We start from the raw sequence: 27,522 nt of genomic DNA on the forward strand, positions 1-27,522 counted from the left end.
GAAAAAATTTAATGAATAAGACTACAAAACTAAGGTAGAAGAAAAAAAAACAATAAAACAGCGGTAAATATTTATTAGGAATCAGGTAAAAATTGTGTGCTTCGGTATTTGAAAACAATACAAAAAAAAAAACAAAAATACAAAAACAAGAAAAAAATTATTAAATAAGTAAGAAATAATCCATACTTCAGTTCGGAAATATTCAGATGATAAGGAAACCTGTGCAAATTTAGAAATTTTCATTTGAAGCATTTGAACTCAAAGTTGGGGTGACTATAACCAGAATTATTTAATCTTCCGTTGGACACCTTTTTTTAAACACACGGGCACACGGGTCTTACCTTTTTTTCGTCCTGTTCGAGACTCCTTTTTAAAAGGTTGTAAGTCGATAGAAAATTAAATTTTAGCAAACTCAATCTGAAGGGGTTATTGTTTATTTCATTATAAAGAGGAAGGTATGCCATTAATAGTGGAAAATAACATCAGGCAAATGACCACCACGACCACGCTTACAGCACAATATCTTTTTCATGAAATTTTCCATAACCGAATTGCAAAGTGACTGCCCGATGTTCTCGATATCCTCACGAATTCCACCATTGAGGTCTTGAATCGACCCTGGGTTATTGGCGTAGATCTTCTCTGTCACGTGACCCCAAAGAAAAAAGTCACAAGGTGTTAAATCACAAGATCTCGGTGGCCAATTGTGATCACCTCTTCGAGAGATAACACGGTCCGGAAACTTTTCCCGTAAAAGATTAATGGTTTGGTTGCTTGTGTGTCACGTAGCGCCGTCTGGTTGAAAATAAACGTTGTCCAGATCAATACCATCCAATTCCGGCCATAAAAAATCGTGAATCATCTCTCGATAGCGCAATCCCCTTTAAAGTAACACCTGTTATTGGAAAACCCTTTACAATAAAAAAAGCGGGTTGGGTACGTAATGCTGTATGATACAATATTCTGTTTACAAAATGCTGTATACAAAATTCTGTATTTCAAAATTCTGTAAAAAATATTTTGTATTGCCGAAATGCTGTATTGACGAAATTTTGTATTGACGAAATGCTGTAAGTAAATGATAAGAAATTCAACAAATTTTATAAAAAAAGTGCGCACTTTTTTCTTCAGTTCGATAGAATCCACCGTATTTTTGCGTAGAACTTCTTTCCGCGTGGGCGGCCTTCGGCTGTGCTTCAAAAAAATAACGCTCATCAGTCCAACTCCGGCTACGCAATCCACCGTATTTTTGCGTAAGACTCCTTTTCGCGTGGGCGGCCTTCGGCCGCGCTTCAAAAAAATAACCGTCATCAGTCCAACTCCGGCTACGCAATCCACCGTATTTTTGCGTCGATCTCAACACAAAATTTTTTCAATACAGAATTTTGTTAATACAGGATTTTGTCAGTCCAGAATATCGTCAGGACAGAATTTCGTCAATACACAATTTTGTCACTGCAGAATTTTGTTACGTTAATTTACAGTATTTCGTACGAAAAGAATTTTGATATACAGCATTTTGTAGGGATCCCGAAAAAAGCTAAATTCAACGTTCAAAGTCGAAAAAGTCTGGCCCGAAAAGTATGCCTCTGGTGCCCAACGGAGGGTTAGGATAAGTGGAAGAACAGTCCCTTTTTAACAATGATTTTTTTGCTCTTGTAAAACGTACGTAAAATTGCGAAATTGAAGAAAAAGAGAAAAATTATTGTTTTGCTAAAAAAAGCGTCGAAAGGCACATCGTAGAGTAGAAACTCTCCTTTAATAATTGTTGAATGCACACCAACGAATTGTGTCAGTCCCACGTTTTAATTTGCACACAGAAATTTCAAATAGTTGCGTAACAACTGTCCTTAGCTGTGCTCCTTTGCGATCTAATGGAGGCAAATTGCAGTTCACTCTTCCGACCGAATGTAAGGTTGGCTATGGGGCATGTATGTAGATCTTTTTTTTTCTTCAAATCAAATGTCACCTATCTCATCCTCTTCAAATTGGGGACGCAAAAATTGATTAACTTGGAGGCTAGTACCACTGTCTTCACGCTGAACGCTCCAAGATGGAATTAGGAGTCGTAGCAAGGGTTTTCTCTGCATCAGCCAATTTATCTAGTATATTTCCGTAAAACTGCCGAATATCGCTAGTGTTTTTCAGACGGAAGTCTTTGCGATTATGGGACCGTGGGAGCTATGGAGATATTATCATTTTCTTCCAATAGTCAAACTGCGATCAAGGCACTGATGATGGAATAGTGCAGATGCAAACTGGTCAGCTCCTGTATGGAGGAGATCAAATCTCTTGGTTGTGCAGGTAACATTTCTCTGATATGTGTCACATTTCTCTGATCTGAGTTCCAGGACATAGGAACATAGAGGGAAAAGAAATTGCTGTTGAGATTGCCAGGAAGGAGACGACTGAATTGATCCCAGAGATATCCTACCCGGTTATAGGCATCCCCCGAACTGCTTTTAAAGCGGAATCGCATAACTTATTTCTCGGGAAAGCACAGAAGGGATGGAGCTCCATTCCTTTATGTGCTATTTAGAAAGCCCTTTGGCCATAGTATAATAGAAGAAGGATGCAAAGAGTTTTGGGGACTCCATGCCGTTCAATTGTTCAATTTCCAAACTCGTAGCTGCATTTGTCAATCATTAGATGATCAAGGTTTACCAATTAGGCTCTCCATTTACCCACCGAAGTTGTGAGAAACTTTTCAGAGAAGGCAGCTATTGAGCGCTTTCTCTGTAAATGTTCGGGATTGGATGCTGCGTTTTTCGACAGTCTAGCGCAGTGCTCCAAATGAAATTCCATCAACCTTCTCCATTGCATCAATAGCTCTGTTTGACTGTAGATATCTGCCCAATCAAGATCTCATAATGGAATAGAAGCGCCACTTCAGTGGTACTTAGCGCGTACACGAGTTGTAATTCAACCATTTCACCTATCCTTCAAAGTAGTTCACTCAAAATTCTGTCTGTTCTGTTACTTTTCTGGGAAAAATTTGTAAAAGTGCTAGAGCGTTAAAGTGTTCAAGAAAATTGATCCTCGGAGAATTTCGGATAGCTAGAAGGGTATACTAGTTTTAAAAATTTTTTGCGAAGTAGTTTCCGTAGAACAATTTATTTTGTTATGACGTGAAGTTGGAAACACTTGGTGAAAAATCGAAAGTTGAAAACTTTAAGTGGCATCCATTTTAACTGCCCGAACTTGATGAAAATTTGATTGATGATTTTTGTTAATTGACTCACACTCTAACTGAAAACAGGAAAAAAATTGGTTAACTGAGTTCACTTTTAAAAAAGTGGACGCACAAGGAAAAAAATGTTTTTTTTTTTAATAATCTTTAAAATCGAATATCTCGAAAAGGGCTAAGTTTTGGACGTCACGCTACCGAATCAATCAAAAATTACGTAAATAATTATGTCCTAAAGTATCTAAGGCGATTTTCCCACCAAAAATTTATACCTATATATGAAAATTAGGGTGAGACTACTTCAAGAAAATAGCTTAGGGATTCTTAGATTTTAGATTTATAGGAGGTTTGCGCTTCGACCTTGTGGTCTTTTGTGCCCCTTAACTCATCACAGTACCTCATCCAGACTCAGTTCCTTTATTCAACTCAGGATAGAGCTGGGTTGGACAGAGCATATGTGTGTTTCTTTTGGCTGCAGTTGGTCGAGATGTCTCAACCTTCTCCACGCTTCAGTGACAGATTCAAGGAGAAGGTGTATTGGAGTATTGTCTCGATACACTCAAAACCCAGTAAGGACGTAATCTCACAGTATGATGAAGCCTTGAGTGCCACCTGGCTGTCTCTCCGTATGGCGATTCGCTCATTCCGGAAGTTCCTGCCTCAGCTATTTTCTGCATATGCACAGATGGCATACAACTCCACTTGGAAGATGCTTGGAAAACTAAGCTTAGAGTTTCTGAGGAGTCTCTTTCACAGCATAAAGCACCGATTGTGTGAAAAGTGACACAAGTTTTGACATTTTTTTTCCTTGTTCACTCCCCTCGGGAGTATTGGGCCTTGTGTTGGTTTAGTTAATCTATTTTGATTTCTGACAGGTTAGTGGATTAGCCTGCCGCTACCAGTTCTAAATAGTGGGATTCCCACCTGTCGTTGCTTAGAACAACGCCTTCTTATTGCTTAGAGCGCCATCTGTGTTTCACATTTTTCAGTCAAAAAGCAGTATAATTCGCAAAAAATAGTTAAACAGCACTTTTCTGTAACTGTAGCTAAATTTTGAATTCAACGATTAATATAAGACTGTTCGACATTTGTGGGACAACATTTTCGGCAAAAAACAAAAATTTTTTTTTTTTTTTTTAAAGTTAAGTGAAAGTTTTTCATGTTTGACCAAATATAACTACTTTACTTACTGACAAGTTATTAGCTTAAAAAGAGGCCTCGGTCGTAAATAACAACTACCGTCAGTATGCACAAAAACAGCAAAAAAAGAGAGAGTTTGGGCATTTGTATAATTTCTTAAAAAAAACAAAAGCTGTGATAGGAAAATAAAAAAAACAAAATATTTGATAAAAGTAGATAAATAAAATAGAAATTTTTTTATCAAACTAGTAATTAACAAAGAAGTAAATAACAACAAAAAATACACAAAATAAGGATAATCAAAGTGGTTGGACGCGCTTTCCTCAGCCAAGTGAAACAGCAAAAAAAAAATAATAAAGAAAAATATTTACTGAAAAACTCTCTCAATACGCGTGAAATTAAATGTATAATATTTTCTAATAGTTAATTTGCCCATTCAACTGTAACGACGTGCAAGTTTTGAGAAAAAAGTGTATCACTACCCGAAAAAAAGGAGAAAACAATTAAAAAAAATAAAAAAATAACCATCGGAATACAGCAAAAAGTATAAACACGTAACGTTAGCGCCATTGAAAAAAGCGTAATTGCAAGCCCATTAAAATAATATTTTCCATTTAATGTAAGTAAAATAATTTTTTTACTAGAGATTTTTCCACTTAGTTTACAACTACTACCACAAAATACGCCTCTGCTTCCACTACTTTGTACTTTAAATACTAAATCTGCAGCTACTTTTGCTGTCACCTCTTAATCGCTAGTGCAACGCTAAAATCACCAGTAAATGTAGTAAAACACACGCTAATATAGAATTCTTATTTTTTTTCGATACTACTAACTTTTTGGATAATTTTCCTGCTGCTGAAGATGGGAAAAACTTTCGATTACAAATAACAAATAAGCGAATTTGAGGGATTTTAATGAAAAAAACAAAAATAATACTTAACAAACAACCAAAAAAAAAAAAAACACAGTGAAGCCTAACTCAGCTTTAGTACTGTTTTAATTGTGTTTGGCCATTTAGCGGTTTCTGAATAAAAGTGGTGACCAGAAATTCTTTAAAAGTGTGAAGTGAAAAATTGGAAAATTGTGAAATTTAGTTATTATTTTTAGTCTATTCTACATCATCTCGTTTTCTCTGTTACTTTTCTCCTCTGCTCCTTCACAATCAACCCTTTTACTATATTTTCCAGAGTTACGAATTCAATGGGCTTTTTAGCCTGGATGTTTTAGCAGTTCCCAAATCTCTCGGTGCTTCTTGCCTGGCCATTTTTAAAGTTTCAATTTCAATTATTATTTTAGGAACACAATTTGAAGTTTTCTAGACTTCTGCAAGTTGAATGGAATGCCTTTAACGAGTTGAAGGGAAATCAATATTTTTTCGTTTGTATTATTAGAAAATGTTCCAATCGCACTGGTCTACTGAAAATGAAGCGGCAAACCTCTGAGTTTTTAAAATCTTTATTTCAATTACTATTTTGGGAATATAATTTGCAGTTTTCTAGGCCTCTGCAAGTTGAATGACTTGAAGGGATGACAGCTGCAAACCTTTTTGAGTTTATGGAAAGACATGACATTTTCGCTTCTTAAATCTTGATTGTTTCATCCAAAGCTACTTAACTGTTCTGGGTAGTTTTCAAACCCCTGTTAACGAGATATTATTTCATGAAACTGAAGGAGTTAGCAGATTCTTCAGACGGTCGGTTCTATGTTACCGGCACCACCCGGGCTTACAAGTATACACGGCCAATGACTGTCGCTCCAGCAGCGTTCCCCGTACATGTAGGCGGGATAAACGCATCCAGTAACTTAGTGCTTCAGGTTTTGTACTGTATAAACTATATTAAAGCTAACTACGAGGTTTGCCGTTTATACTTTGCACCAAATACTGAAGAAGCAGCAAAAAATTAATGGAAATGGCTTTTTTAATTAAAAGAAACTTCAATACTCATCTGCGAAATAGTTTTCAAAGCACTTTCGTCACTCAGAAGTGGATACCCCCAAAACGAGCTGTTTGAAGGCTTCAACAGCTTCTTCGGGCGTTGAAAAACGTTCACGTTCTCATCTAAAATCAGTACTGTTGTAGTGAGTATTATTTCCAGCACCGCCGTTGGAGTGGTTTTCATCGCTCCTCTTTTCCAGTGGCATTAAGTATATCAGTTTTCTTCAATGCACCATACTAGCACACCAAACATCAGTATCGGTCTACCTACTGCCGTGTAGCACCAATGCATCAGAGAGGGTGATAGTCCTCAAGTAACGCCCAGCATTCTCTTACATGCGTACAACGCATTACTGGCCTTTATCATCCTTTTATCAACATTGTGCTTCTACAGCAATTTACTGTCTAGTATTAATCCGAGGTACCTCGCATGATCTTTGAGAAGTAGTTCGTTGTTGCCTGGCTTCGGAAAGTTCCTCGCCGGGACCTTGTACTTTCTGGTAAAAGTACCATGTCCGTTTTTTCCGCGTTTATCCCTAGCCCTGCGCGAGATGTCCATTGGTGTACCGTTTTAAGTGTGTTGTTCATCACATTACTGATGGCGTCCAGGTACTTTCCCGTAACTACTATAGCTGTGTCATCGGCATATGCCACTAGTTTTGGTGCCCCTCCGTCAAGTTTCTTGAGCATTTCATTTGCTACAAGCAATCATAATAGCGGTGATAGTACCCCACCTTGCGGAATACCTCTGCATACATATTTTGTGATGCTGTATCGTTCCACTCTGTTCTTATCTTCTTGCGGGTTGCACACTAAGTGACTCCTTGCTATTTAAAATAGCATCTTTTGTCACGTTGTTAAAGGCCTCTGATATATCTAGAAATACTCCTAGAGCATACTCCTTATATTCTAATGCCTTTTCTATGTTTAGTGCAAGTGAGTGAACTGCAGTTTCAGTAGATCTGCCTTTAGTGTAAGCGTGCTGAGCCTGGGATAATTCGTCGGGTGCAATTGCGTCTCTAATGTTTGTGTCAAAAATCTTCTCCAACATTTTCAGGAGAAATGGGGTCAGACTAATAGGCCTTTTCCCTTCTAAAATAAGCAATAAATCGAGAGAAAATGCTATTAATTAAATGCCAATAAGATCTATTATTTTAATATTCAAAGAAAAATTCAATTTTTTAATATAAATGGTGAGATGTTTATTTCATTATAAAGAAGAAGGTATGCCGTTCATAGTGGAAATTAACATCAGGCAAATGACCATCACGACCACGCTTACAGGACAATATCCTTTTCATGCAATTTTCCATAACCGAATTGCAAAGTGGCTGCCCTATGTCCTCGATAGCCTCACGAATTCCATCCTTGAGGTCACAAGGTGTTAAGTCACAAGATCCCTGTGGCCGATTATGATCACCACTTCGAGAGATAACACGGTCCGGAAACTTTTCCCGTAAAAGATGAACGGTTTCGTTGCTTGTGTGGCACGTAGCGCCGTCTTGTTGAAAATAATCGTTGTCCAGATCAATACCATCCAATTCCGGTCATAAAAAATCGTTAATCATCTGTCGATAGCGATAGATAACACCTGTTATTGGGAAACCCTTTATACAAAAGCAATTCTGAATCGTAGAAAAAAATTTTTTTTTTATTTTTTTATCATTGAGTATTCTTAAAAATTTGCTGTTAGAATTAAAAAAAAACAAAATTTAAAATATATGCGCAGGAATTGTTTGCTAGACAGTACCTTTTCCCATTATAATTAGTTATCTCAATAATAAATAAAATATATTAGGACGAGGATGTATAATGGGACGAGTATCCACACCACCACAACCTCGAATTTCGTTCTTCTAATTTTATTAATTTCGGATAAAAAAAATTGTTAAACTTATTTTTCATCTTTTTTTGCGAGTATGTAGATCCTTTTTGTGTGCAACATTGTTTTTCATGCCCACATTTCGCACGGAAAGTAGCTGACATTGTCGATCAGTGTCAAAATAACCCACCTATGATTCCACAAGAAACCGCTAACTGGCCATTCATCCAGATTGATTTGTATGTAGCGAATAGCGATAAATTATTCAATATTGCAACTTTTTTTCAAAAATTTACGTTACAGACAATTGAAAGCAAAACTGCAATTGGAGTAATCTTTTAAATTAATTTAACAGCTACTCGTCTAGCACAAAACAAAGAATTGATTACGCACACGCACACACACAAATACTGTAAATATATTTTTGTGAAAAATTGCAACCAAAGCAAACTAATTCGTTCGAAAAGCTGCGAAAAATGTAAATATTATTTTATCAAATCAACGCTGAAAATTTGAATGTCAACGACGTCTATGAAAAAACAAAAAATTGATTTCCAAAAGTTGAATTACGGAAATTGAAATTGCAAATGAAGGCTAGAAAAGGCATACAAATTGATTGAAAATGTTGATGAAATTAAAGTTAATTATTAATAAGAGCTACTTTGTTTTATGCTAAAAAAATAAAGCAGCATAAATAGAAACAAAATAGAAATAAAAAATAGTAAGAAAAATAGAAGAAAAAATTGAAATAAAATAGAAATAAAAATAGAAAAAAAAATTGAAATCAAAATAGAAAAAAAGAGAAATAAAAATAGAAACAAAAACTAAAAATAAAAATAGAAATAAAATAGAAAAAAGAGAAATAAAATAGAAACAATAATAAAAATTGAAATAAAATTGGAAATAAAAAATCCATAGCAAATAAAATGCATTGCAATTAAAACTACAGTTTACATTTACTTGGTAATATTTAGATATGCAACTAATGTAGTTAAACATTAATGAAATTTAACGAAACACGCACAAATAAATTATAAATAGTGGTATTTACAACAACAGAAAAGTAAAATAAAATATAAAAAAAATAAGTAACGACAAAAAAAAAAAATTACTTAAAAAATAAAAATTCATTGATTTGAAAAATTCATTGATATTTCAAATTCATAAGAGCCAATAGTTATATAAAAGATTTAGCAAAACATTTATAAAAAATAATAATTTAAAAATAATAGTAATAAATGATAAACAAAGAAAAACCAAAATGTTAAGCAAAACGTAAAAAAAAAAATTATTATTAAAAAAAACATTATCAAAAAGAGATATCATGTTGAAAAATTAGAAAAAACAAATAAATTTTTGCTCAAAAATTTAAAGTTCAAAGATTGCGCTTTGAAACAAAAAACAAATAAAAATATGCTTACGTGAATTATGCGATTCAGCAAAAAAGCTGAAATAAAATAAATGAAGTTGCAGTGAATCGCAAAAAAATAAACCCGAAAAAGCTGCAAATAAAAATTAAAAATTAAAAAATAAATTAAAAATAAAAAATTAAAAATTTAACAACAGTGCACATCATTAATTAAAAACTATTCCAAATCGAAAGCAATCGCTGCTATTAATTCTCCTAAAAAAAACAAAAAAAAAACCCGCTCGCCTTTTCCGTAATTACGCGTCTCCTTCACCTTCGTTGTCGTCTCCGTCTTCGTCTTCGTGGTCGCCGTCAAAATGCGTGTAATCGTGTTAAAGAAAAATCGCAGCAATAAGCGCGGCACACCAACAACCGCACCGGCCACACGTGAGCTACCCAAAAAGTCACTCGCCAAAGTAAGAAAATTCAGCACCAATTCGTTGTTGTTGTCGTTGTTTTAAATCACTACAAAAAAAAAAAGACTACAAATTTTATTAGTTTTTTACTTGTTGTTCGTTGTTAAAAAGAAAAAAAAAATTGAAATTACAAAAAAAAAAACACTTTAAAAAAAGCTACAAAAAAATATCAAAAAAAAAATTAGAAAAAAAAAAACAAATACACACCACACTTGCTTAAAACTTTATTGTTATATCAAATAAACAAACAAAAAAAAAAATATTTTCCACACTGCATCCAATTGCAATCAATTTTTGAGGTGAGGTAAATCAAATTACGCTTCTGCTGCGTTGCCGTGGAATAAATGTAAGCGCAGTGGGTTAAACTGAGGCATCCCGTTGCAGGCCTACTAGAAGAGGAGAAGCGTGAAGGTAGCTGAGTCAGCTGACCCATATTTGGCATATTTACTAGAACGCTTGACGTATCCCGTTACGTGTACAACCAGCGAGGCATGTAGTGTCACATCTAATATTCACTATCTCTCTCTCTGTCTCTGTGTCTCTCTCTAAGCACGCTCTTTTCATAGATAAATTAGCAGTTAAAACGCGTTTAAGTTGTTTTCTTGAAATACAATAACCAACTAGCGGATGCTGCATGCAAATTAGTTAAATAACTTTTAATCTTTTTTTTTTTGTCGAAATTAGAATACCCCACTTTCATTACCTTAGCGTCCCCCCGGAAATGCTGCATAAATTGTACGCTGCATATTTTTTGAAAGTAAAATGGAAAACATAGAATTATTTATATTGTTTTGTACAAAAAATAGCGCAAGTGAATGAGCAATGATTTTTGTGTAGATTAAAAATAGAAATATCAACAAGTTTGTTGCAAAAAATATTTTTGAATGCTAAAATTTGCGAGTGTTGGTTGCTTAGCAAGGAACAGCATTCTTGATTTTAAAAGATAAGCGTTAAAGAATGTACAAATATACCATATATATATATATCTAAACTACAAATACTAATAGTTAAATGTAAAGATTAATAAAAATATTTTTAAAATATTACTTTAATATTATTAAAAAAACAAAAATCCATTAAAAATTTTGCCCTGCAAATGCAAGTGTTGTAGTAGCGGAAAAGTGTGTTTGCAATGCATTACTGACTCAGAAATTGGTTGTAGTGGGATGCCAAAAAAAAAAAAAAAAGAATTAAAAAATAAAACAAATTATAAAAACAAATTTCAAAGAAAAATTATTAATAAAAATATTTTTTTTAATTTTTTTTTTTAATTATAAAAAAAAATATTAAAAAACAAAAATTTATAAAAAAAATTATTATAAAAACAATTATTATAAACAATTTTTTTTTTAAAGAAATACAGTACCTGGCCATTGAATTATGACCGATGAGAAAGAAAATTATTATATTATAAAAAAAAAAAATTATAAAAAAATACAGTATCTGGCCATTGAATTATGACCGATGATAAAAATTACATATTTATGGCTTTGAGTAAGTCTTCCATCACCACCCTTGCTATTCTTCTGTTCACTCCCAACTAGGGAAGAATTGAAGACAAATCTAACCGAAATCGATGGCCCTCTGATTATATATACAGATGGTTCAAAACAAGACGGCAAAGTGGGATTTGGAATCTTTTCCAATTCCCCTCACATCAATCTACATTTAAATTACCCGACTACTGGTATGCTGCGAAAACTCTCTTAGAAAATAGAATATCACTAGAGGATATCCGATTTTTCACCGACAGTCAAGCGGCCGTTCGAGCACTCAGCTCCTCTTATACCCACTCAGATGTGGTTCGATCCTGTCTCTTATCTCTTAACGAGATAAGTGTTCAGAATTCTGTCCAAGTTATCTGGATACCGGGTCACAGTGGATTCGAAGGTAACTGCAAAGCTGATGAGCTCGCAAGAGCTGGAGCTCCACAATCAAATGTTAGTAACTTACCCACAATCCACATTCCGCTCTCAACATGTAAATTGCTCATTGATCGAGAATTTCACAGCATTGCTGATCGGAGGTGGCGAGTGGAAACTACTTGCGTTACGACCAGATAAATCTGGCCATCCTACAATCTGAAACACACAAAAACCCTTATAAGTCTTTCGAAACACGAACTAAGGCATATAATATTTCTTATCACCGGCCACTGCCTTTTGGGCACTCACGCACGTCGGCTCGGGGTTCCTCAAAACGACCTGTGCAGATACTGAGAGGACGAAGATGAGGAAGTATCGAGCAGACATTTGCTGTACAGTTGTCCCGGTCTAGCCAGAAGTCGACTCGCTCTTCTAGGCTCTCCAACAATTGACAATCTTTCAGTACTCTCGAACCTGAAAATCGAATCTCTCATCAAATTCTCGAAACGAATTAATATCTTTGACCAAAATCTACAATAAAAATCTCGGTTAGGTGGGGAAATCATATAACATAATGAGCTCTAGGGCAACACAACGGACCCAACTTGCGGACTATGTGGCACTCCGATGCGGGGTCACCCTTAAACCAACCCAACCAATGGCTTTGAGACCGAATAAAGAGCAAACGGTTTTAAAGTATTTAAAAAAAATTACATATTTGTTTTTATTAAAAGCTTCTTGACATTTTTGCATTAAAAATATTTATTTTAAACTAATATTTCGTGGCTCCTCCCCCTGCTGTTAAGACGGCCGCAATTCGTGGAGGCATACTGGCTACGCACTGTGTTGTCTTCGTCTTAAGATTTTGGTCATTATAACACACATCTTCGATGTTTTCCTTAAGCTGTTGTATTGTGGCCACGTATTCCGCTGGTATACTGCCGATTTGAGGTATGTCCAACAATTTTCGATGGGGTTAAGCTCCAGTGAATTGCCAGGCCATTATTTCCATTGAACTCAGACAATTCATGCTCATCTTGGATGTGTGACATGGAGCTCCATCTTGCATAAAGGTGTATTCGTCTCTCTTCACGACACTTCAGGGTTTCTAAATATGACATCAAAACGTTTTCCAGCCCCACCACGTACTGGACAGAGCGTATTGTTCCCTCAACAAAATGTAGCGGACCTGGTCCCTCTGAGGTTATACAGCCCCAAACCATACCACTGGGGGGAGTGGGGAGGGGTTTGACCCTTGGAAGCACACAATCTTCAGAATATCGTTCTCCGGCTCTTCTGTGAACAAAATGTGCTGTTTTTGTGAGGTAAGCAGAAAAACACAACCAGAAAAAGGTGTGAATATGCACATCTTCTTACTACTGCTATTTGAGAAAGTAAAAACATGTTTTTTTTTAAACTTACTTTTTTCCAATATTTCACGTCTAAGTGCCTGTGAAGTTGTGCCCAAAGTTTCCACCGATTTCGCAGTTCAGTTTTGGCTTTTTTGCTGGTCGTCTGCAAAAAAGTCCATTTTCGTATAAGCATCGTCGTAACGTTCATTCCGAAATATTTACTCCACATTCCTGAACCTCTCTTAAAATCATCCGACTTGAAGCATTTCTGTTCCAGAGATGATGGATGATTTTGGGATCCTGCCTGGTTGAGCTGATGCATTCTCGGCGACAATTTTGGCGATTGTTTGAAGTTACCGCTAAAACGTTGCTGGTATTTTTCAACTTTTTGGCAAAATTTACCACAGACGCCTTGGATATTCCAAAGAACTGCGATTTGGTGCTTTTGTCCCGATGTCAAATCCGACTTTCGGCCCGTTTTCTACATAAAAAACTGGTTAAATTGAAAAATAAAGGATAATCCACGTGACAAATTCTAAAGATGTGTATATTTTGGACTTACTGTTGTTATATTTTAGATATCGTCCCCTTAGTATTAAAATAGCCTATACATTTTTTGATGTTTTGAGAAAATGAATTTCAAACTTTTTGTCGAAAGTTTTGTCAAATCTCGTTATGTCTGTAAATATTTATTATTTTTTGACTGACATTTTGACCCACTTTGTGGAACTAGAATTTGACAAAATTTTGACCACATATAAAATCGACGATGGAGAATCCAACATAGCAGATAGGCTATTCTTATACTAAGGGGACGATATATTATATGAATATTCATTTTTCAATTCTTTCATTTTTCAGACGGTCTCAATTAGTTTTTTTATGCTCCTCACTCAAGATCGAATAAATTCGCACTTGCACACTTAATTTTTCACTTATAAGCAAAAAAACTGATCCTTTTCTAAATGTCGCAGGGCAATTGACCGGAAATTCTTAAAAACATCTAAGAACAGGTTAAAACCCCTTAATACCCTTTTTTATTTGGAAAAACCCAAATTAGATTGAAAATTTTACCTGATACTTGACGTTTTCAGAAAAAATGCCAGCGGTCAGGTACTGTAATTATAAAAAAAAAAAATTTTATAAAAAAAATAATTATAAAACAGAAATTTGGATAAAAAATAATTTTGATAAAATAAAATTTTTTTTATAAAAAAACTAAATATAAAAAAAAATAATTATAAAAAACAAATTTTGATAAAAAAATAATTTTGATTAAAAAAAAAATTATTATAAAAAAACTAAATATAAAAAAAATAATTATAAAAACAAATTTTGATAAAAAAATAATTTTGATAAAAAACAAATTTTTTAATAAAAAAACTAAATAATATATAAAAAAAATAAATTATCAAAAACAAAATTTTTTTTTTTCACAAAAAAAAAATGTATAAAAAATTAAAAAAAAGTTAATGAAAAATAACAACAAAAATGTTTATGTTTTGCACTATGTATATACCTATGTTTACTTGTTTACTTGTTGCTAAATATCGTTGGATTGGGTATTCGTAGTAAATGCTGCTGTTTGTTTTCACAAAATTTATATATCAAAAAATTTCCATATATTTTATTATTCACATTTTTGCTTTGTAAATACGCATAGCTGATTTTTGCATAGATATTTGAAATAAATTATGTCTACTTTGAAATTATAACAAAACATAAATGCATTGTTGCATTTGATATACACAACATTTTATAACACAAACTAGCTTTGGGAAATATTGTTACAATTTTTTAAAACAATTTCATATATTTTTCAACCAGCATTACAAAATACAAAAAAAAAAAGTTAGGCAAAATTTTAAATATTATTGACGCTAAACACAAAACTGTAGTCAAAATTGTACGCAATTGAATTCTCATTTTAAGAATAAAAAATTATCTGAAAAACAAAAAAAACATAATAATTTGAATTGCCGCTCTCGCGGGACTAAGATTTAAGCATCTTGATTCTCACTTCTTTTCTGCGCCGGCTGATATAGCAGGTCTTGATATCAAAAATCTGATGAACTTCATCAGCAGCACAAAACGGCTAACACAACCGCAAATTAGTCACCGTTCATAGTCCATAAATACTCAAAACCCCACTCCTTTTCGGACTATTGTTTTTTTCCTTCACCTCTTTTTTCCTTCACCTCTTTTCCCCCCTTGCGATGGTATCACAAAGGATGAACCAAACTCCGTTCGTCCAAGTGCGCCCACTCTCTGGGCAACCATTACAACCTAACCTAACCTGCTTGATAATTTCAGGCTTGTTATTTACAAATATGAATTTATATGGGCGTCATCCAAAAAGCAGCAAAGGCGCCGACAAAACTAAAGTCTTTCAAGACTATCTATCTGGTCGTTCTTCTGTTCCAATCAGATAATCAAAATTTTGTGCTGCTTTATTTTTTGTTAAATTAAAAAAATATTAGTATTGAATAAATTACTAAATTGTGTTGCCATCTGGAGATTTGTAATTATGCCACCTTTAGAGTGACTATCATTAAGTTATCAAGATTTCAACATTGTGACACCGCAGTTCCTTGGCACTACATTTTTCTCTAATAAACTCACATCTACGTATTTACCCACGCATCTGTATGTATGTATGTATATGTGCATCTACTAATGCCATAAAAATTCAATTTGCCAACAAGTTTCATTACATCTTTCATTTTTTAATCAACTAAAATTCAGCTTACATTTTCCTCTTTGCGAATTTACCAAATTCCCACTGTGCGGCATCAAAGTTAGAAATCTCATTTCGCTTGGCTTGCAATGCATTAATGAAAATGGAATTGAAAATTTTATATGCCACAAAATATGCCAGCATTACATCACTTAACTACTCGCCAAAGACTCTTCTCTCACCACCTTCGCTCTAATCACTCTCCGCAATACAGTTAAGCAAAACTCAAAGCAGCTGGTTAGCTTTGCCTCAGAGTAATTTTAATTGAGCTTAATGCCTTACGGCATTGAAATTTGGTAAACGACTTTTTCACTTCACTTCATTTCATTTGGCTAGCGGCGTTCCTTTCCGATCCTTGCCAACTTCTGGGTATTTCCTCTAAATGACAAGTAAAATTGTGATAAAAATTACAGCAAAAGCAAAGTAAGTAAGCGAAATACGAAAGTAAAATATTTTTAATACCGCAAAGAAGTGAAACCCCAAATACTGTTTTTCGTAAGTAGAAAAAGTAGAAAAATCATAAAATTTTACTGGCAGCAAATGAAGTGAGAGAATGCTGTAAAGTGGCGGCTGTGCAGGGTGTAGCGGAAATTTTGAGTGGAATTGGCAACTTCGAAGTTGGCTCAGATTTCCTCGCTTTAAGTTGCTTTGCTATCAGCTTAAGGAGGGACAAAATCAATGCGTGCGAATCGAAATGCGTACCAGAAGGAGCTGTTTTATGCTCCACCATGGCCAGCACAAATTAAGCCAGCACTAGACAAGTCGCTGTGTGGACGCAGCACAAAATCGATCTGCAAGCAAAATACTTGAGGTACACTTAAGCACTTCCAATCAGATTGAAACAGATGCTTAGTTAAAATGCTTCTTCAAGTGCTTGCACTTTATGTGACAAGAAGACGATGTTGGCCCAACTTTGAGTGGCAGCAAATACGCACATCCCTACAGCCGTAAGTAAATTAAAGTGCGGTGCGCAACAGGGCGCTAACAAGTATTTGGCGCAGGCGACCAGCGCTTCAGGAAATATTTATCGTATATTAACTGTTGTTGTGGTAGTCGAAGCGATGACATTAAACTGGCAGGTTGAGTGGAAGACTCGTTCGATAGAAAATTTCATGGGTAAAAATTGCAATGTAAAGTTTGCTGTGTCGAGAAGACGAAATAAAAGTAAATGTCAAAACAATCAAATGCTCTGGGTTCGAATCGCAAAATTTCTGCTTAATAGATTTGGATCTTAGCGCCTCATGAAAACAAAAACGATACAGATGGGAAATTCAATGAGCTGCGAGTTAATATTTATACATTTTTAGTTTTTAGTATTTGTGTGAAAAAATTAACTGATTAACGGGGTAGAAAACCAATAATTTTCAAGTCCAAATTTCTCCTACAATTCATGGTGCAGGTATTAGACATGCAGAGACCTGCAGTTGTATGATTTCTATTTATCTCCAGGAAGTTGTACTGTAATTATGGAACTAGCAGGTATTACTGGGCATTATCTAAGCTACTAATAAGAAAATAAAAACAGTATAAAAAATCTGAGGGGGTACCTTTCAAAAACGAAAAAAATTCCCAAAAGTTTTGAATAAAAAAATATTATTCTTTCATAAAAATTATTTATTTATTTATTAATTTAGGTACATGATTATGAAAAATTATTATATAAGACAAATCGCAACCAAGTTTACCTTTTTTAAGTAAAAATAAATCAAAATTGTCTTCGATATTTTGCGAATAAGATTAACATACTTGGACTTAGGCTAGTCGGCCGTTTTCTATTCAGCTGTCATAAAAACTGTAAGCCTGCAAACATTTTATGAAGGAAATATCTGTTCTTTTTGTCTTCAACAAATGCTGAATGCTGCTCGTATACGGCATGCTTTGTGTGATTGCCGTTGTCCACTGCGTATGAGTAACACACATTTCCTGACGTTATTTTCCGAAAATAAAAATTAAATACAATTTTATGAAATGCCGTGACTATAAATCATAAAATTGCCTTTAATAGTTTCTTTTGAATACCAAAGAAAAATGAATTTGTTTCTATATACATAAATATATGACGAGGAAATATGGGAAGCGAAAGAGTGAGCAGCGATTGCGAGCGATTAAAAATCGATTGCCCCCAAACAGTGCTTAAGCCATTCGCTATTTGAAATGAGATTTTGTTGATAACGATTTATGGGAGCAAATATATGTGAGAATGTTTGAAGGAAAAGCTGGTGAGTTCCAATGAAATGGAAGTAGGGAAAAGGAAAAAGATGTCAAACGAAGAACGCCAGGCGTGTGCAAGTTCATAGAGCAGTCAGGATAAAAATGTGAAATTGAAATGTATTAAAAATAGAAAAAAATTCAGCAATTTTTTTGTTTTTTTGTAAAAGCGAAAAACCTGAAAAATAACTACATATATACAATTTTTTTTAAATTATTAAGAATAAAATTAGTAAAAAATGTGCTCTCTTGTAAAATGTTAGCTGGATTTTCAAAAGCCTTTTTGCAAATAATTTTATTAATAATTTTCGATCGATCCTTTTCATAGACACTTTTGGAAGTAATATTGAAATCAAAAACAAAAAATGTAACACAAAAACAAATGAATAGGGTAACACTTTTTCTAACTTATTTTATAACAAAAACTATTTTTTTTATTTTCTTATAAAATTTTTTATAAGTTTTTTTCTGAAAATAGTTTTGTTTTAAAAAAAAAAAAAATATAAAAATATACACAAAAAAAAAAATAAATTATTTGTTTAAATGCAAAATAAAAAAAAAATTTTAAAAACCCATATAAAAAAATTTTATAAAAGCAAAATTATTATAAAAAAAGTAAAAAAAAAAGTTTTTTAAAATAAAATCTTAAATATTTTTATATATACAAATAAAAAATAAATAATTGGCACGTACACTTCTGTTAGGTGTTTGGCCGAGCTCCTCCTCCTATTTGTGGTGTGCGTCTTGATGTTGTTCCACAAATGGAAGGACCTACAGTTTCAAGCCGACTCCGAGAGGCAGATATTTTTATGAGGAGCTTTTTCATGGCAGAAATACACTCGGAGGTTTGCCATTGCCTGCCGAGGGGCGACCGCTTTTAGAAAAATGTTTTTATTAATTTTGCTTTCACCGAGATTCGAACCAACGACCTCTCTGTGAATTCCGAATGGTAATCACGCACCAATCCATTTGGCTACGGCAGGTGGTTAAATTTCATAGGCCGATGTTGAATGTGAACCACACCTAAACGTCAACGACACCGTTGGACTTCTTTCTTTGGAGTTATTTGAAAGAAAAGGTGTACGTCGATAAGCCAGCAACAATGCAAGAGCTAAAGGATGAGATAATTCGGCACATTAACGGCATAGAACTTCAATTATGCCTCAGCGTCATCGAAAATTTGGGCCATCGGATGGAGGTGTACCGCCGAGGTCGTGGCGGCCACTTGGCCAATATTTTGTACCAATTGTAATTGAATCATACCAGTATTAGCATAATAAAGAGAAATGACAATAATTTCCTAAAAAAATTGCATTGTATTCAAAATCAACACCGGCCCTTAAAAATTAACCACCCTTTATATAAAAAAATTTTATGAAAGCAAAACTTTTATAAAAAAAATTAAAAAAATGTCTTTTAAATTAAAATCTTAAATATTTTTCTATATGATAATAAAAACAAATTAAAAAAAAAACAATATATTGTACAAAAACCTTTTCCAAAAAAAAATTAATTACAAACTAAAATCTAAAATATTTTTATATAATAAAAAAAAATAAACAAAAACATTTTATAAAAAAAATTAATCAAAAAATTGAAAGCTTACCGATTTTTATGAACAAAATAAAAGAAAATTTTAAAAATATATAAAAAAAAATTTTTAATTAAAAATTTAACTATTTTCTATATTAAAAACAAAAAAAACAAATTATAATAAAACGAATTTTATAAAAAACGTTTTAAAAAGCTTTATAAAAAAAAAAATTATAAAAACAAAATAAAAGAATTTATAAAATACTGTACAAATGCATTTTATAAAACATTATTAATAAGAAAAAATTAAAAGTTAATCTATTAAAAAAACAAAATAAAAAGCCATAAAAAAAAATCTTTTTTGTTTTATAGTTTAGCTTTTAATTTTTTTTAATTAATAATGTTTTATAAAATGCTTTTGTACAGACTTTTATAATAATATAAACTTGTAATTATTAAAGAAATTTTTTTTAATTTGTTTTTATAAATTTGTTTTATTAATTTTTTTTATAAAATTTTTTATACATTTTTTTTTATAACGTTTTTTTAAATAGTTTAGTTTTTAATACATTTTTTTTATTTATTTTTATAACTTTTTTTATTTTGTTTATAAAAATGGCTTAGCTAAAACTTATAAACTTAATTTTCTTTCAAATAATTTTTTAATTTATGGTATGTTTATAAATTTAGTTTTTTATAACGTTTTTTTTATTTCATAGTTTAGTTTTTATTTAAACATTTTTTTTTATTTTTTTTTGAAATTTTTTTTTATTTTGTTTATAAAAATGTCTTAACTAAAACTTATAACCTTAAGTTATAAAACTTTAGACCTTAAGTTATAAAATATTTTTTATTTTTTTATAATAATTTGCTTTTTATAACATTTTTTTGTAGAGTTTTTTGTAAATTTTTTTATTTTGTGTTTAAAAATAAGCTTAATTTTTTTGATAGTTTGTTATAATTTCTTTTTTTATTTTTGTTTTTCATATAACGGCTTAAAGTTTAATTTAAAAAAAAAAATTTAATTGTTTTTTTATCTTGTTCGTTTTTATAAATTTTGTTTTAATTTTAATTAATTACATTTTTTATACATAGTTGTGTATAGGTTTTTATAACATTTTTTTTATTTTGCTTTTATAAAAATAATTAATTTTTTTTTGTGTTTAAAAATTTTTTATAGCTGCTTTGTTTTATTTTATAAAATAAAAAAAGTTTTATTTTATAATATTTTTTACATTTTTTTTATAAAAAATAGTTTATTTTCTATTATATAATAGTTTAGGAAAAGTGTTTTATCATTTTTGTTGGATGCCAAACTTTCTGTTTCTAATTTTAATATTATTTCCAAAATTATCTAATGAAAAGAATCTATGAAACAAAGTATAAAACATTTAAAATTTTGCATTTATGTGCTTTTCAAATCCAGCTAACATTTCACATGAGAAAACATTTTTTGTATTTTTGAGAAAATGCGATTAATTGTTATTAATTATAAGGCTTTTACTTTTTGCTCCCAAGCACACAAATTTACATTTAAAATATGTTCGTGCTTTACTGAATGGTGAAAAGCGGTTTTGTCTAAACCTTTTCCATCTCCTTGCCACACTCACATACCTACAGTTACAGAGAAGAGTCCCTTGCAGACAAATGTCAACAAAGTACCGTTGAACTGACAGCCTCTGATCTCTGGTAGCCAGCAGTAACTCAACTATGCACAGTTGTCGAAGCAGATATGACCCTTTGTCACTTACAAAAAATGGGTTAATTTGAAATTTATTACCACGGAGGGTTTCCGAGTGCGCCAAAAACAACTACACACGCCCGATAAAACACACATGCGTATGTATGTATGTGCATTTAGTGAGTTTGTGAGTGACAAATAGAAGCATCTCGGTAGGGAAATCCACTACTTCTGCTGTGGGGCGAAACTAGTAACTTAGAAACCATTACTGGTTCGCATTTTTACTTTTTACGTAGCAAATAACTGGCGATGCCACAGAGGACACAATGTGAAGTCATTTTAAACTAGGGGAAAAATTAAGGTAATTAAAAAATATTTAGAATCTTTAGCGAATTTTCAAAAAGCTGTTTCTCCGTTCAAAATGTTCGTAGATGATTTAAAAAAAGATGCGATATGAAAATTGAAGTCGTTTTGGTTTTAGTTTATTTTTAACTCACGAACTTGGAACATTTTTTCCCACTTAAATATGCTGAGTGGGGCGACTAGCTTATTTATTCAACTACACTTCGCCTTCTTAGGGCTCGATAGCATCACTTTTCGCTAAGATATCACACTTGGCATGGAAATGCCATGAAATGCAATCATCGATCAGTGATCGTACAGAAAATTTAGAAGTGGTTTAAAAAATGTTTAAAAATTGCCTTCAAGCATTGAACATAGTTTTTTCGAAAACTAACTAAAGAAATTTGTTCTAACTGCGGTTGTCTCTCGGCAGGCAATGTCAAACTTCGAAGTTTATTTGTGCCATGAAAAAACTTCTCATAAAAATCACCTGCCAATTGGAGATGGCACAAAACTGTATGTTCTCTCATTTGTCGAAAAACTGAAAATTTGAGGAGGTGCTCGGCCATATACCCAACAAAAGCGGGCTATCAACATTTGCGGTACGTAGCGGTGCAGAATCATCCGCAATATGAAAACCACACCCAATCTGTCTGTGATTGGGCATTATGGCATTTTCCATCCAGCAAAGCCTCTTGCATAAGTTCGGAAACCTCATTCCATATTGGTCTTCAACTAGTTCCTACCAGACTGGTTACTATTTCAAAAAACAAAAACAAAAAAACCGCATATAAATTCTGGTCAATAGTTCGTTCCGACTTTTCCTCCAGCATTAATCTGTCACTCAGCTTAATACGCCTGGACAATTAGGAGCAGACGGCGTGGCGCCGAACGGGCATGCACACACACACTTGCCACTAATACATGCAGCAAGCTGCTGCCCTCACAATCATAGACATTCAAAACAAATCCACGAAAACTAGCAGTGACATTGCGTGGGTGCACCGTCACAAATCAGAATACGTCTGCATAAATGTGCGTTTGTATGGGTGTATTAGTATGCATATTTCGTATCATTTTGTGCGCCACGGCACATAAATTACAATTTTTAAGCTGCCCTTGAATTTTTGTAACCCTTACCGAAGCTATGTAGTCACTGTAAAATACGCCATCACACACACAGACAGACAAACACAAACACGTGCCTGCATGCATAAATATGTTTATACACTTGAAAATATCCTTCACAGACGATGTGACACACTAGTGGCACTCATTCAACTCGAAAGGGTTGTAACTATGGCAAACATATGTACCTACACATACATACATACATTTTTTTCATGCAGAACTAACAAAGCATAGAAGCAACAAAAAAAAGTTAAGGAAAAAAGCAGCTCTTGCTGAGTGGTAATTGAGGTTGGGCGCCTAGTAGACCCTGAGGCTGAGCTGCCTCAATGAATTTGAATTTTCTCAACAGTTTGCCCTTCATGCTGGCACTATTCATGTATTTATTTATGCCTCTGTATAACGAGTTTATATGCTCTGCAGTTCGCTTTTCCTTGTTTTTGTTTTTTTTTTTTGTTTGTTTGGGGACATTTCTTTGCAGTAACTTTTTTATGTGTAGCGATTTTTCTGCTGCCCATAAGTGCTGCCACAGCAAAGGCTATCCCTTTTGCTCCTATTCCATTTTTTGTTTTTTTGTATTAAGTTCACAAATTCGTTACGCACAATTTGTTATTGCCATTGTCATAGCTGTTAAGAGTTTTTGTTTTCTCTGAGTTATAAAAGTCATTTGGCAGGCAGTTTAATATTTAAAACTTGTTGCGTGTGTCATTCATTTGATTGCCTGTGGGCATTTCACAGAATAATAGAGAAATTGTGAACGTCATTTACTTATGCATGCATCTAAGTATGTAAGTAAGTATGTGCGTACAAATGGGAGAACAAATATTTTTATGCTTGCAAAAACAAGTAATTATTACAATTGGGGTTAGGAAATGGCAAATATGTTTTTTTATTTAATACATCGATATTTACGTACTTACGTACTTATATAAATTTATTCTTATATACTTACATACTTAGGGACTTACGTACTTATATAAATTTATACTTGTGTGATTACACACTTACGGACTTAATACTTATTTATTTGTACACTTTTATACTTATATACTTATATACTTATATACTTATATATTTATATACTTATGTACTTATATACTTGTATACTTATATACTTATATGTTTATATACTTATATACTTATATACTTATATACTTATCCACTTACATACTTATATACTTATATACTTAGATACTTAGATACTTATATACTTATATACTTATGTATATACTTATATACTTATATACCTATATACTTATATACTGATCCACTTACATACTTATGTATATACTTATATACTTATATTCTTATATACTTATCCACTTACATGCTTACACATATACGTATATACTTATCCACTTACATACTTATATACTTTTATACTTATCCACTTACATACTTATATACTTACGCACCTCTATTTATATATTTACTTGGCGACTTACCTATGTACCTACCTGCCGGCGGTGCTGTCGCATAGGAACTCTTCGCTAAACATTTTTGCACTGGTAACAGAGGTCCACTTGAGGTCACAACACTGTCACAACGTGAGAAAAGAATACTTACTTATATACTTACATACTTCCATACTTCCATACTTTCACACTTAACTACTTCCACACTTTCATATTTCCATACTCACATATTTTTACTCACCTACAACTTTACATTTCTACTCTCACAGCCTTGCATAGACACATACACACATCTTTACTTACGTACCTGCATACAAAATACCTCGTATCCTTTGTGCTTAGAGTTGCTTAGAAAATTGGCTCAAAATATATTTCTTTTGTGCCATTTGATCTCTTCTTTCTTTTGCCCAGTCATGCAGATTTTTTGTGCAAGTTTATTTAAAAAAGTGACAGAGGTCTATTCACAAAAACTTTCTGTTGACATTTAAAGGTTTGTTTACATAATTGCATGTCTTCCATAATTTGCTTAATTTGTGATTAACTGAGGATTAAGCTTTCATAGCAGAGGTGACTTTCCATTAGCAATTAAGGGATTACCGCTGGCATTTGGTTCTAAGCTGTTAGAGCAAAAGTTAAGATTTACGAAAATTTAATTTGAAATTGAATGCAGTTTGTCGAGCTGTTGTTTGAAAATTGAATAAAATTAAAAGTTTTCAAATTTGAGACTTTATAAAACAGAGAAAAGGAGCAAATTAAGAAAGTTAATATTCTATTTCAATGTTAATATTTTATGCAGGAATAGGAAAGTTACTGTTTGAAAAGGGTAGGTTTAAAGGTAAAGGGAAGTACAAAATAGTTTTTGTTTTTTAGGTGAACTGATTAAAACACCACTCAGGTGAAATGATTCAAGTACCCCTTTCCGAAAGTAAGTGACGCAACAACTCATTCGGTTGCGCCGGCTGTCGACTAAATAGCCGAGGTTTGAAGTGGGTCAAAAATAGCGGCGTCTTGTAAATTTTTTGCATAAGAAAATGTCGCCCATTCATTGCATAGGAGAAAATGCATAAAACATTCAACAAAAAATATCAAAAATCGATAGAAATTTTGAGCTGACTCAATTTTATACCAGAATTATTATTTTTTCCTTGTTCACTCCTCTCGGCAGCATTGGGCCTCGACAAGACTTTTCCATCGCACACGGTTCTGTGCTGTTGTTTTTGCACCATCCCATGAGATGTCGGCATCTGCTAGTTCGCGCCGCATCGACCTTCTCCATGTGTTTTTTTGGTCGACCGCGATCTTTGCTTCCTTGCGGGTTCTAGTCCAGTGCCACACTCGTGATGCTCTGTGGTGGTTCCCTCAATGTGTGACCTATCCATCGACACTTTCTGCATTTGATTTGCCTAAGGACGGATTCCTCGTTCGTTAATCTCCACAGTGCGTCGTCACTGATGGTGTTTGGCCAGAATATTCTGCAGATAATGCGGAGGCATTTGTTGATGAAGGACTGCAGCCTCTGTGTGATGGTGTTAGAGACTAGCCATGTTTCCTTTCCGTACAATAATATGGACTGGACGCATGAGCCGAATATTCGTAGAGCGCCTGTAGATTTGCGAACTCCCCCATAATATATGCAGGACTTGGACTTCGCCGATGACATCTGGCTTCACTCTCATACTGGAATTTATTAGACCCTAAATTGCGTACTACGAATTCTTCTAGAAATTCTTTTTAAAAGTTTGAAAATTTTACGGAAATTGGTTGAAGTTTTAAGAATTTCATAAAAAATTTAAAATTTTTGCGTTCTGTGTGGTTTTGTTGCAGTATTCACTATATTCAAATGACAAAACTAATACAAAATCCTAGAAGAAAAAAAAACTTGGCGAAACTGTGTAATATGTTGCGCTGCTATTATTGTGAACATAGATACTAATATATATACCTATATACATATATATACCTATATGTTTACACATAGGTGTAAAATAACAGATTCATCGCATAACAACTAAATATTGGCACACATAAGTTTTACCCATTCACAACTCGTCGAGCTTTTTAGGCTAATCATTTTGCGGTTGCTTTAATAAAAAACTCCTTCCGCATTCCCTCTGAACTCTCCATGCAGCATCATAAACTCATATCCCTAAACTTGTTGATTCCTTGCGCTAATAAAAAGCGTAAATGCTACAGATTTGGATTTTCTTGCCACACCGGCTGCGGCTGGTCGGACCCTTTTGACAGCATCTGCTAAACGCTGCCGGATGCTAAACTATGAAGCTTCAAATTGCATGCCAAAAACCAAGCCAGATATTTTTAATTAAAACACAAGCAGCAACAAAATCTACACTAAAACCAGTCATTTGTATTTGCATAAAGCTGTCTGTGGTGGCTTTTGAGGCCTCCATTTCTGCTTTTACGTGGCCGACGTTCACAAACAACTTTGCCAAGTCATTTTTGCTTTTAGGTGGTTGGCTGTCGATTGATCCATAAAGGGAAGTCGGGTGGCTTGGGGAATGCGTGTTATTAAGCTGTAACATTAATTATGCGCATTATACTTAATATTGTTTACACATTAATCAGCGAGCGCGACGAAGCAAAGCCTTTGCTGTTACTTTGCCCGAGGAAAGTGTGGCACATTCCATGCAACAGATGGCGGCTGGGTTTTGTTGTTGCATGTACTAGTGGTTTGGTATTAGCATTAATTTGTTTTGGCCTTTCCTATAAATCAGCATAATTTTGGATATTTTTGTAGTATTGCAAAAATAGTAGGTAAGACTTCAGCGGACAAGTTCTCGCATGAAGGTGTTGAAAATTCATGAAAAGAAAAAAAGTTATTAGGTTGAATTTGTTAAATGGATATTATGTTTATCAATTTATTTATATATTTATTCAAACATTTTTGATGGAAAGTTCCAAAGTTCGATGAATTTCTTGCCTTCAAAATCATTTTAGTGCCTGCGCTCAGCTGGTATTTTATAGAAAGATTGCAAAATCGAAATATTTCTGCGCCTAATAACTTCTGAAATATATTGAGTCTTGCTTGCTAAGCCCAAAACTATTAATTTTGATAATTTCTTTTCGAAATATGAAAGCGCAACTTTTACAATTTTCCAGCTTTCGTCTTGTATGTAAGCACAAATTATCTTCTCTTCAATTCAGCTACGATAACTTGGCTTACAATTAAATTCTTTATGCTCATATGGGTACGAATAAAACAGGAAGTAGGAGGGAGATAAAGCAAGCAACACCAAAGATTTTCGAATATATTGATTGTACGGTAATATCAAAACTCCACAAGGCCGCGAATATCACAAAAACAAAAAAAAAAAAAAAAATTATAAAAGAA

The 27,522-nt window shown here is 33.3% G+C and overlaps 1 long non-coding RNA gene across 1 annotated transcript in view; it reads left to right on the forward strand.

Annotated features, from left to right (window-relative positions):
* Positions 1-8,900: 8,900 nt before the first annotated feature.
* The window catches only part of LOC128866714 (uncharacterized), a 97,831-nt gene continuing 79,209 nt past the window's right edge, over positions 8,901-27,522 (forward strand). The window contains exon 1 of the long non-coding RNA XR_008454949.1: positions 8,901-9,912. This is a non-coding gene — a long non-coding RNA (uncharacterized LOC128866714). The remainder of the gene's footprint in view (positions 9,913-27,522) is intronic.

The sequence above is a fragment of the Anastrepha ludens genome, chromosome 6, assembly GCF_028408465.1.
Source record: "Anastrepha ludens isolate Willacy chromosome 6, idAnaLude1.1, whole genome shotgun sequence".
In the NCBI taxonomy this organism is placed as follows: Eukaryota; Metazoa; Arthropoda; class Insecta; order Diptera; family Tephritidae; genus Anastrepha; species Anastrepha ludens.